This window comes from Artibeus jamaicensis, unplaced genomic scaffold (genome assembly GCF_021234435.1).
Source record: "Artibeus jamaicensis isolate MK-2021 breed Jamaican fruit bat unplaced genomic scaffold, CSHL_Jam_final contig_387, whole genome shotgun sequence".
Classification (NCBI taxonomy): Eukaryota; Metazoa; Chordata; class Mammalia; order Chiroptera; family Phyllostomidae; genus Artibeus; species Artibeus jamaicensis.
The window spans coordinates 39,521,987-39,535,843 of record NW_026521812.1 but is presented as its reverse complement, the minus strand read 5'-3'; positions in this window follow the sequence as shown (position 1 = coordinate 39,535,843).

The following is a 13,857-nucleotide window of genomic DNA, read 5'->3' as shown; positions in this document are numbered from 1 at the left end:
TATTGTGAAAATGTTTGTGACCTCATAAATGCCCTGAAAAAAGCGTGTTGACTCTCAGGGATCCCTGGCCACACTCCAAGATCTACTAATCTGGGCCATTTCACACCTGTCAGAATGGCTATTATCAATAAATCAACAAACAACAAGTGCTGGTGAGGATGTGGAGAAAAGGGAACCCTTTTGCACTGTTGGTGAGAATGAAGACTGGTGCAGCCACTGTGGAGAACAGTGTGGAAAGCATTGTGGAAAGCAGTTTTCAAAAAATTAAAAATGGATCTGCCTTTTGACTCTGCAATCCTACTTCTAAGAATATATTTGAAGGAACCCAAAATAATAATTTGAAAGAACATAAGCACCCCTATGGTCATTGCAGTGTTATTTACAATTGACAAAATATGGAAACAGCCCAAGTGTCCATTAGTAGCAAGTGGATAAAACAACTATGAGACATTTGCACAATGGAATACTACTCAGCTATAAAAAAAAGAAGGAAATTTTACGCTTTGTAACAGTATGGATGGGCTTGGAGAACATTGTGCTAAGTAAAATAAGCCAGTCAGAGAAAGAAAAATACCACATGGTCCCAGTCACATGTGGAATCTAATGAACAAAGTGAACTGACAAGGAAAATGAGGACGGAGTCCTAGATGGAGAGCAGGGTGACAGCTGGTGGGGGTGGGGAAGTGAGGGGGTGGAGAGACTGAGTGAAAAGAAAAAGGACTCATGGACATAGACAACAGTGTGGTGGTTGCTGGGGGCAGGGTGTATAAGGGGACTAAATGGTATTGGAAAAAAGTACAATAAAGATTAAATAAAAAATAAAATAAATGGAATTTGAATACCTTAAAATAACAAAATAAAATTAGAGAGAAGGGGAAGGAATCTTGTGTGTGTGTGTCTATATATAGATATATGTACGTATATATGTATATATATATACACACACACATATATTAGGTACTTTATAAGCATTGTGTTATGAATTGAATTGTGTCCCCCCAGTTTTTATGTTGAAGTCCCAATCCAAAGGTCTTTAAAGAGGTGATTGAGGGTGAAGCCCTAGTCTAATATACCTGGTGTCCTTATAAGAAGAGGAAGAGATACTGAGGATTTGCCTATGCACAGGAGACTGACGACATGAAGAGGCAGCAAGAAGGCAGCAATCTGCAAACCAAGGAGACAGGCCTCAGAGGAATCCACCCCTGTCGGCACCCTGATCTTGGGACTTTCAGACCCCAGAAGTGTGAGAAAATAAATTTTTGTTGCTTAAGCTATTGAGTCTGTGATACTTTGCTAGGACAGCACTAGCAGCGTACTAATGCACATTGCTATTTCGTCATCATAAAATCTTTGAAGTACATATTGTTATCCTAATTTTATGAGGGTGGGAGTAGAAGCCCAAAGAAGAAAGATAATTTGCCATGTTCATTGAGAGAAGAGAGGAAAGAGCCAAAATCCAAATCCCGATGTGACCTGGGAGTCAGTGGTCACAGAGCCAGTGCATGAGTGACGTTATACAGAACCCTGGGTCCTGTGCTCTGTCTGTGACAGTGCTTTGTAAAAGTGAGGATGTCATTTCCTACTAATGATCCTGATAAATGGAAACCCTAAATTTTAGTAAACAATTTCTATTGCTAGTGCAATATAAATTTTGCCCAAATTAATGAGTTTGCCAAAATTTACTTCTACTTTATGCATACTGCAGTTTGGCTTTTTGAAAATTATAATTATAAATAGAGATAGCTGTGACTCAAACACAGGATCTTGTTACAACTAAGAACTACAAAACCAACCACAGCCTACTTGCTCTAATGAACATGTCTATAGGCGCCAATACCAACAGCCCAAAGAAATAAGTCAACTAACTTCCTCCTTGAACCTGTGGCTTCTTTCTTCCTGTCCCTGTAATGTGCTTGATTGACAAGTTAGGAGGGACAATGATTTAGCAGCCTACTGCCTTTGGAAGGATGACTTCTTTTTCCACTTTGTGTCTTGGTTGATCCCTCAGGAGGTATGGCTGAAAGTTCAGCATCAAATGGCTTTTAACACCGCGGTTTTATCCTATAATCTCCCTCTCATCCATCAGTAATAGAGCAATTGTGTGTCCTGTCATAATAAATTTGAATCCCTTCCTTCCAGTGAGCATAGAATACTATATGGGGGTTTAGAAGAATGAGGGAGGTTTTGTGCAGTTCCCTGATAGGACGAGGGCTGGAAGTCCCAGCCTTTGGCAGAGAGCACTCTAAGTGCTTTCCCAGTGCTGCATCCATTTGCATTAGAATTTTGATTGCCCAGGGTTTTAAGCTTTGTTGGTGAATTTATAATCCTTTCTTTAAAAGTTTATGCCTCAGTTGATGCCTTATTTTTTACGCATTTAAAATGAATTCAACAATGCCTAAAGGAAAACAAAAAAGTACACACCTGCCATAACATTAGATTCCGGAGGTCTTAGGATAAACTGGAAAAGAATATTTCACCCTCAAAGAACTTTTATTGCCTTTTGTAGGTGTTTTCAATTCAGAATGCTGTTGCATTGCCTTATTTGTCTATTTTATATATTTATAGTATTTTTCAGTATCAGTTTTGTATTTATTTATTCGTATCTTATTATTTTCCCCAACCAGAATGAACCTCCATGAAGACATGTAGCTTGTCTTATTTTCTCACCACTGTGTTATCATGACCAGAATAGTCCCTGAAAAGGTGAAGCCAACCATAACAAGTGAGTAATCAACAGCCAGCAAACATTGGTACAAAGCAATGAAATAGGCTATGTGATTTGGGAACACTATTTTTTTCTCTGTGGACACTAGTCTTGTGACTGAGTTTAGAAGATTAGGTACTAGCTTCCCTTGTGTACTTCTGTTTTCTTAGAAGACATTTTGGAACATCTGCTAAAACCCATCTGAAGCCGTGATGTTCTAATGGTTGGAGTGATTGCCACAGCTTCTCAGTATAGTAACGTACTTGCCCAAGAATCCCTTTGTCTTAATTGGTTTATAATAGGATACCATAAACCAGGTGGCTTAAACAACAAACATTTATTTCTCATAGTTCTGGAGGCTGGGATGTCTAAGATCAAGGTATCCACAGATTCAGTGTCTGGTGAGAACCTGCCTCCTGGGTCATAAATGGTTGTCTTTTTTTCTGTGTTCTCATGTGCTGAAGGGGCAAGGGAGCTTTCTGGGACCTATTTTATAAGGGCACCAACCCCATTCATGAGACCTAATCACCAGATCAGCTCCCAAAGGCCCTACCTCCAAATACCATCACATTGGGGGTTAGATATCAACATACGAATTTTGGGGGATACAAATATTCAGTCAGTAAAACCCTTTGTACAACCTTCTTGAGTTGAAAAAGAAAACACTTTCATGTGGATTCTACTCTACAATCCAACATGTAGAAACATCTGCTGTGACATTCTTACCTTGAATGACACAGTAGAATTTAAGCAACTTGTCAAATGGCTCTTGAGGAAAACCTCTGTGGAGATTATCTTTACCATTTTGAGAAATTCTACGATCAGAATTGGCTTCTACCTTACACGTGACTTCTGCACACAAAATTTGGTCTTCTGAGACTTCTCTTCACCCTCTGAGAGATTCATCTCCCCATGATTTCTGGTACTAGAGTAAAAAAACCTGGTGTCATATGATGTAATTATGTACTGTTGGACCTTTCATTTATAGCCTTGAGTGCACACTGACAGTGTGCACACATTTGCGTGTACATACTCTGTGAGGGTGGGTGGAGCAGTGGGAATTGGCCCTTTGCAGGTTGAAACCTGTGGTTTTTCCACAATGGATATTTCCTCTGTTTGACAGACCAGATGGTAAGAATATGCTGAATCCACAATGGCTTTGACTGATGAGAATGTTAGTTTCATTAACTATGCCTTTTTCTTGGAGTATTAAATGTGTCAATGGTGCTATAGTTAAGAGGCACTCATAGAAAAATTTTAAGGCCTCATAGAAAAATTTTAAGGCCTCTGTATGTAGATGCTTCCATAGCATGACATGTATGTTTCTCAGTTTCAGTGACAGATGGTGCTGCTCTGCAATATAAGCAGCAATGTCCTCACGAGACTATTGATTTTGTGTGGGAAATATAAATCCCTAAACAGTGACTGATAGGGTGGTAAGAAGTGCTTCTTTAATAATTCAATAATTTCATTAAACGATCTGGTTTTAAGTGAAACAGGGGTGCTGAGAGACCTGACTGAACTGCATTTGTCTTGTATAAAAATAAAAACATGGTCTCCTTTGTTCATGTTTATCTATGTGTTTACTTCAAGGGAAAGTGAAGTCTTTCAGTGTATCAATTCCAAGAAATAGAGTAAAGAACGTCAGATTCTTCACTGTGTCCCACAGCAGCCATTTTCATTTCAGTTTGCTTAAATTCAAGGCAGTGGCTTGGTTCATTTGTTTACTAGGTAGACTTGGACATTGATTTATTTTGCCTGCTGCTAGTTAGCTTCTTTTTTTTTCCTTAGTAGGCTCTCATCTCAGTAGAGAATAGACTGTTTATAAGGTGTAGAAGCCAAGTTGATTCCAGCATAGAACTTTATCACATCTAGGAATGGCAAAATAATCAAAGCTTTCTTCTTATATGCAACAAGCCACAAAAACTCTCAGAAACAAATATAATCTAAAATTAAATCATGGAAACTCTTGGAGACAGAACTAACATTAACCTGAGTGTATCTTCATGCATTTGTGTCTTTATTATCTAAGCAAAGTCCTATAGAATTAAATTGATTTATTTTTACCTCAATGTCATTTAGAAAAGACTTAAAGCACTAGCAAATTTATGTATTATGCTTGCTTTTATGAAGGAGTTATAAATCTAATGCTTTGTGTTCTTAATTTGTTATCTTAGTTAGGAACTCCTAGATCATCAATGGGATATAATATATCTTAAAATAATACAATTAAGAGCCATAGAGTAAATACATGTACAATTGATTGATTTATTTTGGCAAGTCTCGGAAAGAACAATTTTGGTATGCTAATGGATTCTAATGGGCAAGTAGCTGTTAATTAAATAAATAGCCCATTAGGCTAAAAAGTAAGATGTCACTGAAAGGACAGTCTACTAACGATGTTGAAGAAGAGTAATTAACATATACTCTTTAGCAGTGGTACAGAAATTTGTATTTTATTTTGCAGATATTTGTGTCAGCTGTACTAAATTAATTAAATTAAGCCACCAACTATTTAATAAATCTCTACAGTTTGCTGTGCTAAAAATTTGCAATAAATGAAGAAAGTAGAAGACATGATCTAGATTCTCACTGAAAGTAGAGTACAGGTGGGAGAGGCAAGACATAAGTAAATTTAAAATATAATGGTAAATAATCATCAATTATTTACCAGTTTTAGCATAGTCCATCATGACTTTCTAACATTTGTTGAAGACTATTAGGTAGGGAAAAACGATGCTGGGGTAAAACCTGGGAATATAAAAAACATGTCCATCTTGGCCTCTGCACAGAAAACCAACGATTTGATCTGGCAGATTGATTGTTACTAAATGAAACATTTGCCAAAGTAGAAAGTCCCATGAATGGGAAAAGGAAAGAGACTGAGAGCTAGGATGTTTTGACAAGTTTTATGGAGGAAAACTTGAACTTGAGGTATAGGTATACTATGGCTCACCAAAGGAGGGAGAGGTGATCGCTCAGGTGGGGACAAAGACTGGAGCCAGCATGATCATGGGATGTTGAGGATGAGGCTGGAGAAGGGGTTTATGTTATTAGGTCCACATTGTGTTGATTCTGAGGACTGAGGAATTTGGACACAGCTCCCGAGAGGAGAGTGACAGGATCAGATCCTGGGATCTAGATAGTCTGGGATCCCCTTTGGAGGAAATGCAATATGAACATACCTTCCTGAATTGGATCACAGACTTCAGAAGGGGAAGGACAGTATCTTGTTTTTCATTTGTTTGTTTGTTTGCTTGCTTTTCGGTTAACATTCAGTCCATAATGTATACTTCAGTGTAATGATCCCTTGTAGGGCCAATAATTTATGAGCTATTTAAAGACAGGTGCTGCTGACCTTGGCCTTCAAGAGTGCTTCATGAATAAAACAAGTTACAAACCTAAGGAGATTCAAGCAGAGGTCATTCTACAGTGAGATGATAAATTCTGTGGCTATCAGGGACTAGTCATAAGCAATCATTATCAAATTACCTAGTAATAACAACTGGAGGTGAACAAAATCTGCAGTCTAAACACACTGCAAATGCAAATTACTAGCTTCCTGAAGATATGATCACATAAAACTTAGGTTTTAATTAAACTGTGACCAAGTTAATTGAAAGTAAGTGTATTGTGTGACAATTTCAACTAGCATGGTATTTATTTTGCTGTGGCATCCTGTTTTCTTCACCTCCTTTTCTTCTTCTGAAAATGCAGAAGTCCTTTTAGTCTCTTAGTTACAGTCATAGGCCAAAAAATTAAGTTAGCAGAATGTATTAAATATTCTTTGATTTAATTATGGAAGCCTGAGTTTCCCTTTTTTCTCTAACTGTATTTTAAGTTCTTGACATAAGTTTTACCATGGCACATCTATTTTTTATGAGCTTTTTATAAAATGTGGCAATAACAGCAACTAATAACACTAACCATAATAATGATAGCTGTCATTTCTCTCCATGGTCTCAGTATCATTCTGTGCTGAGTGTTCACCACTGAGTCATAATTGTCTATGGTAAAGATTATTCCCAGGTTTTATTTATCTTTTTCATAAAATAAAGAAGCCTTTTAATTCAATTGGTTTCTTGGCTCATTTTTCTCTCAGTGTGATTAATCAATGGGAACTAGGGGGCATCAATGCACAATTTCACTTCAGTTGATAGACATGTTGAGTGAGGTTATGATGGTTTAGAAGGGGATAAGACGGGGTCACTGACTTAAAGATATTTCTTCATGTTTTTGTCTCCTAACTTTATTTTCCCCAGCAGGCTTTCTGGTAACTGATTCTCCTGGTTATGAAAGTCTACAGGGAGCAGAAATGTAGGTATCAATTTCTCTTCAGTAGACAGTTTCCATTTATTTTGTTATTTCTCATCAACAACTGATGTATACCCAAAGGTGATCTAAGTGAAGGTAAATGATCAGCAATTTGTTTCATGTCATATCTAGCAGGATGAAAAGGTATAGAAGAGGCAGGGAAATACCCCTATTTGCCATGCCTGCCATTTCAGCATCAAGAGAAAGGTTTGTGGAACCAAAACTGAGTGAAACTCCCCTCCCTCCCCCCTCACCAGCACCCTCCCCTCCAGAGAAGCATTCTTTCCCAAAAGAATATGTGACCAGTATCTAATAGAATTTAATAAAAATCTAAAGCTGGGAAAAAATTGGGGGCTATCTTCTTCACCCCCAGGTTCTTCTCCCTCATCTTGTATTAGACACAATGGTACTTCTTCTTCTTCTTTTTTTATGATGCCCAGGAAGGACACTCCTGCTACAGCTCTAGGAAATCCATTTCAACATTAATATCTCTCAGGGCCAAGAGAGAAGTAATTTGGCTCATATGTAATCTAGTTCCTCCTCCTCAGTGTCGAAAGCCCTTAATGACCCAGTGTCTTCCCTCAGCATCAAGAATATTCTGTCAAATGCCATGATGGATTATGTGCTTGGTGACCTTCTCTGACTTTCTGCAAGGCAGGAATAGCAGGATGAAAAGGTATAGAAGAGGCAGGGAAATACCCCTATTTGCCATGCCTGCCATTTCAGCATCAAGAGAAAGGTTTGTGGAACCAAAACTGAGTGAGACTCCCCTCCCTCCCCCCTCACCAGCACCCTCCCCTCCAGAGAAGCATTCACCAACCCTGGACATGGGAGAAGTGCTGGTAGTGGTGGATTATATTCTCCACTTTGAAAGCTTAACAGAAAGAGTAATTACTAAGGGAAAGAGGAAAAATCTCTTCTGTGCTAAGGAGTTGTCATTTTCAGGATTCCTGTGGTTTAATAAAATGCAAAACTGACTTCATTCCTGCACATCTTCTATGGACTTCCTTTGACATAGACATGATACAAATTAGAGTACATTTAGTGTTAAGTAATTGTGAGCATTTTTTCTTAGTTTGGGTTTTTCTCCACAAAACAGCTAAGGAAAATAAAGAGCTCACAACATTTAAAGGGACTCAAGAAGGGGCTGTGACACCTGAATCAGGGGTTTCTTCAGCAGGAAACTGCTAACGTGAAGAGAACACGTCCTCACCATAAAGGAGTTGCCCACATGACAACACTCTATGGTCAAAAACCACTTTGAATTTGTAGCATTATTTGCAAGAAACATCACCATCAAATATTCAAACAGCATATTTCAAATAATAAAATGGTTCAACATCTATATTTGTGCTATCCTACACTGGCCCTCCTGTGAGGTACCCTAACTATAATGTATTATGTGTCTTGTTTTCCCATCAAGGTTAAAAGCTGGATCCTCAGAACCCCCAGCACCTGGCAGAGTGTCTAGAAATAATGAGGCACTGGTTAGTAAATTGGGGAATAAATGAATGAACCCAGAAACTGCCATCTTTCTAATAAGTTTATCCAGAAAAACTAGTTGATGCTTCTTTATAAGCATTTTACCCTATTAGCTTATGAAGAAAAAAATAGAAAAAGAGTACAGGTTTTACTCAAGACTATTGCTGATGAAGGCAATTTACAGACAGAGAAAGGCAAGGAGAAAGTGGGATAAAAAATGTGGGAAAGTATTATGAATCTCTCTAGGATCCTTTGGGTTTCTGCAGGGAACTTATTGAAATGGATTTTGGGTTGGGTCACCAAGTGAAAGTCTAGATGAAGCTCATTTCATTTTTTAATATGCAGGAGACTGGAGATTTGAGGTACAAAGTCAAACCAAGGGGAAAATGCAAATAAAATCATGTTTCCTTGAACACATTCTATAGCTCTTCATTTTTCTGGCCAGCTTATACGTACACCAGTTTTCTCTCTGGACCAATATGTCATTTATTTTGGTTCTACTAAGTCACACACCACTGGAATGCAATTGGTATTCTTACCAACTAAGAACCATCTGCTCTTTTCTAGACAACAGCTATTCTGTTCTGTCTCTCTCTACCTCCTGCTTCTTCCAGTTTTCTCATACATTTTCAATCGTATGCATTCTTTTTTCTCTGAATAGGAGACAGTAAGTGCCTAAAGAATTATCTCTTTTGGTATATTTTTTTACTCAGGCATTGGAATTTTAAATTGTTTTTTGTTCCTTTTTAGAGTTTTGATCTTCTTTATGGAAAATAAATGTCTATCTGTAACACTGGCAAAGGGAAATGTAGTCTTCCGGAAAGCTTCTCTATAGTCCTTAGATAAATCATGAGTCACTTTTTAACTGCTGACCATTTTGTCATAGCATTTTTTCTATTTCTCAAAAATCAGGTAAAAATGGTAAATAGTTACCAGAGAAAGTGACAGTAACAGATAGAGAAAACAAAGTGATTATGAGTAAACTTATTCTCTTCCTATCTCAGAATGCCTGATGTTAGGCTTTTCAGCAAAGTTCAAAGCATTTTTAGTTAGAACATCTGGGGAGCAAACTCATTCCTGAGCTAGTGGTGTTTACCTGGAGTTTGTGGCTTTGACACCCATGTTCAAATTTCATTTCTCATTGATTTGTCCACATGGCATAGAAGAAACTGCCAGATTTAAAATAAGGGGGCGTGGGTTCAAATCCAACTGCATGGAAAATTATAAACAGCTCTCCGAACTTGAGTTTCCTCAGCTATGAAGTGCAATGGACACTTACATTACAAAGATGAAAGATTAACTGAGACAGCAATGGAAAACCTTAGAATCAGCTGCTGTTCAATAAACATTGGTTGAATTTTAATCTGAAATTACTAAAGCTTAGTCCAGAAATGAGATCACAATCTGGATAATTCATCCTTGCATCAATTATTTGGACTCTGTACAAAGAGAAAAACTCGGGGTTTCAATTATCTGCATAATCATTCAATTCTGCTCTGCATCTTCTAAACATACTTAAAATCGAACAAGCAATCATATTCTTTCTGTAGGTAATTACTTGCAGGAGAAAAATAGAATTTAGGATTTGTCTTTTCCATTTTGTCCAAAGACTTTTAATGATGCTATATTAGGAGAGACAGAACCTAATGTAACATGTCAGCCCCACATCAAAATAAACCTATTATCAAAAAATTTCCGGGTTTATTAAGATGTTATAAATTTAGTAAGATTTCCATCACACCTCACCCTATTTGTATAAAATGCACAAAACCACTGTTAAAGCCACCTATCCACTTGCTCTTTTACTTTTCAGTAATCGAGTTTTCCAGATGAAACAGTATATCAACATATCAACTTTAACCCTTTTCTATTCAGTTAAAGCTTTTTTGTGTGTGCTGGCCAGGACTATTTATGCCATTTTGTATTAAGACTATGCTTACACTGTTAATCATTAAAATAATTAAAACTGTTTTGAAGAGGTACCCTTTAATTTCCACTCTAAGTCTTTGTGACATGATAATTCTTGAGGTCATGTAAGGCCCTGTCTGATAATATAATTGAGCATTTAAATTTTGATGTATACATTTGCTGTTAACTTATTAATGACATAAATGTGAATTATAAAAATATCTCCATCCTCTAGCATCCATCATCCATAACATACCATCAGTTTTCCAGCCTTCAAACAAGTTCCCCTTTGGCTTAATATCATTATTTCATCAGTTTTAGGTTTCATGATCCATTGAAATTAAATATCTTTGGTTGAAATCAATAAAATACCATATAGTTGCTGTCAAATTATCTTTGAAAGTGGCATTTTTATATAAAAGTTGAAGTAGTATATTTTATATCTTTGCTTTTCCTTGTGTTTATTGTAGAATATCGCTCGAGGTCTAATATTGTAATCTTTTAGAGACTCAGTAAAAAATTACTACACTCAAATGAGGTCACTGAAAGAATTTTAATAAATGAACTACATAGTCCAGCTCAGGCAGGGTTGAGGGATATGAAAAGGTGTGGGAATGTGTTCCAGAGCGAGCCACGATGGGCGTCACTGCCAACCTGAGGCATGAATGAGCGGTAGGACATTATTAAAACCTGAAGAGGGTAACTGTGACTGAGAGAGAAGACTGATTAAAATCTGTGTCTTTGTGGTGGACATGGTTGCCAAGGTGACCCTGAGGGTAGGGAGCTGAGTGAGTAAATACCCCAAGTCCATTTTCCTCATGCCTTTCCAGCTCTTACTGAAAATTTCCACTGACCAACCCCAACTAGAAGCTACAGACAAGAGTGCCCTTTGGTGTAGTTCACAGAGGTCAGCCTCTGTGGCGCAAAGTGGGACAGAATGGTAGAACAGGACCCTGAAGTGGCAAAAGGCAAATATTAGGTACAGGCGTTAAGCACATGGGTCTCAAATTTTTGTTTGTGATCCTTTAAGTTCTATTCATTTTCATTGAGCAAGCATTGATGGAACATATATTAGATGAGAATGGCTTTAATAGGTTCTGAAGATACAGAGATAAATAAGCAGGGCTGGACTAGTGTGATGCAAGCAAGGCACCGAGGGCACACTTGCATGAACACGGAAGTGAGCTCTTGCACCCGAGGTGCTTCACTTGCTTCACCCTGTTCACTTGCTCCACTTCTTCACTTGCTTCACCCTGTTCACTTGCTTCTGTACCCTGTTCACTTGCTTCACCCTGTTCTAAATTTTGCACCCGAGGTGCTTCACCCTATTCCAAGCCCTATAAATAAGATGTCATATTTACCTTCAAGGATTTTTCAATCTAGTCAAACAAACATGAATAAAAAGAACCGTAACACCAAAAGTTCAATTGCATGTGCCATGCTAAAACTATAAGTATTGTGGAAGCCCAGATGCTTGAGCACTAAATTCCAATTCCTGGGATCTGGTGTGGCTCCTCTGAGGACAGATTATCTAAGCTGTGTGTTGAAGGGCAAATGAGATTTTGAGAGATTTATTTGTTCAACACATATTCACTGAGCTTCTACTATGTGCCAAATGCTGTTTTAGATGGTAGAGAAGAGCAGAGATCAAGCAGAGAAGATCCTTTATCTCACAGATCTTATTTTCTGAAGGGAGCAAAAGACAATAAAAAAGTAAACAAACAAAGGAGAGTACCAAGAAGAGAAAAGTAGTGGATGTTCAAAGATAATTCTTCATGGATGGCTTACATTTCTGCATGTCTATGAGAAAAGGCACTAATTTCCCTCTTGTTCTGAACTATCTTTTATAAATATTTGTATAGCAAAGCCTTGGAAATACAGCGTCCTCTTTGGGAGCAAAGGGCATATGGATCTGCTTATTGTCCGGTATACAAGATTTGGGTTCCCTAAGGCCAGGGTTCTAACACAACCCAGTGTGTGTGTGTGTGTGTAGCATTCATGTGGGCCCCTCCACATTTTACCGATTGCACTGGAGGGGTAAGGAAAAGTAACACAAACATGAAGCTCCTGCCATTTGCTGTGTTGTAATAAGGTACTCTGTCACTGAACTGTGTCTTAGTATATTTGGGCTGTTATAACATCATCCCATAAACTACATGACTTATAAACAGAAATTCATTTGTCACAGTTCTGAAGGCTATAAAGTCCAAGATCAAGGCACAACAGATTTGCTGTCTAGTGAGGACTCTCTTCCTGCTTCAAAGATGGTCCTGATGTTGCAGCAGCCTCCAATGACAGTAGGGGCCAGGGACCCCTGCAGGGTCTCTTTTGTATGGGCATGAATCCCGTTCACGAGAGCTCTACCCTCACAACAAAATCACCTCCTACAGGTCCTATCTCCAAATACCACCATAATGAGGAAGCAGTCCTTCGATAGCGCCAGTCTTGTGTCTTCTGCCAGCATCCATCAAACTATGACTGGCTACTTCGCTGGTTTTCAAGTACAGAAAATCTCAAACCCTTCATAGTTCTTGGCAATTTTTGGTGAAAAGTATAAGATACTGACAGAGACATGACTTTCTGGTAAAAAAAAAAACGGATGAAGACCTCATGGGCCAGGTTCAGGAATATGAAAGAACTCCATTATTTCATTTATTTTATTTATCATATAAACAGCTCTTACTTTGAAATTCAATAACACTTATTTTTTTTCCAATTTAGTGGGGTGTAATTTGTATACAATGACATGATTTAGTTTTAAGCATATGTTTTGACAAGTTTCAGCAAGTTTATACACCAGTGTAACTATCACCACAGTCAAGGTACAGAACTTTCCCCAAATTTCCCAAACTTCCTACGGCCTCCTCTGCAGTCTATTTCCTCACCATCACTGCTGGCCCAGACAACCACTGACCTGGTTTTTGTCACTGTAGATTAGCTTTATTGTTATAGAATTGTATACATGGAATCACCATTATATATTTTTATGTGTCTGGAGATTCATCTGGGATAATGGTGAGTGCAGTAGTTTGTACCTTTTCTTGCTGAATAGAATTCTATTGTAGAGATATACCATGATTTGTTTATTCGGTCACCTGTTGATGTGTATTTGGATTGCTTTTATATGTTTGAGATTATGAAAAAACTGCTAAGGAAGATTGTGTCCTTTTTTGTACATCAATTTTCAATTCTCTTGGGTAAATACTTAGGAATGGGATGCTGGGCTGCACGTTAACTTCATGAAGAACCTGCCAAATTGTTCCCCAAAGTGGCTATACTATTTATTTTCCTATCATCAGTAAAAATAGTTCCATGTTTCTCTACTATTTGCCAACACTTGATTTTCTCAGATTTTTTACTAATAGCCATTCTAGTGGGTGTGCACAGTGATCCCATTGTGCTTTTAATTTGCATTTCTTTGGTGAATGATGATGCTGAACATCATTTTA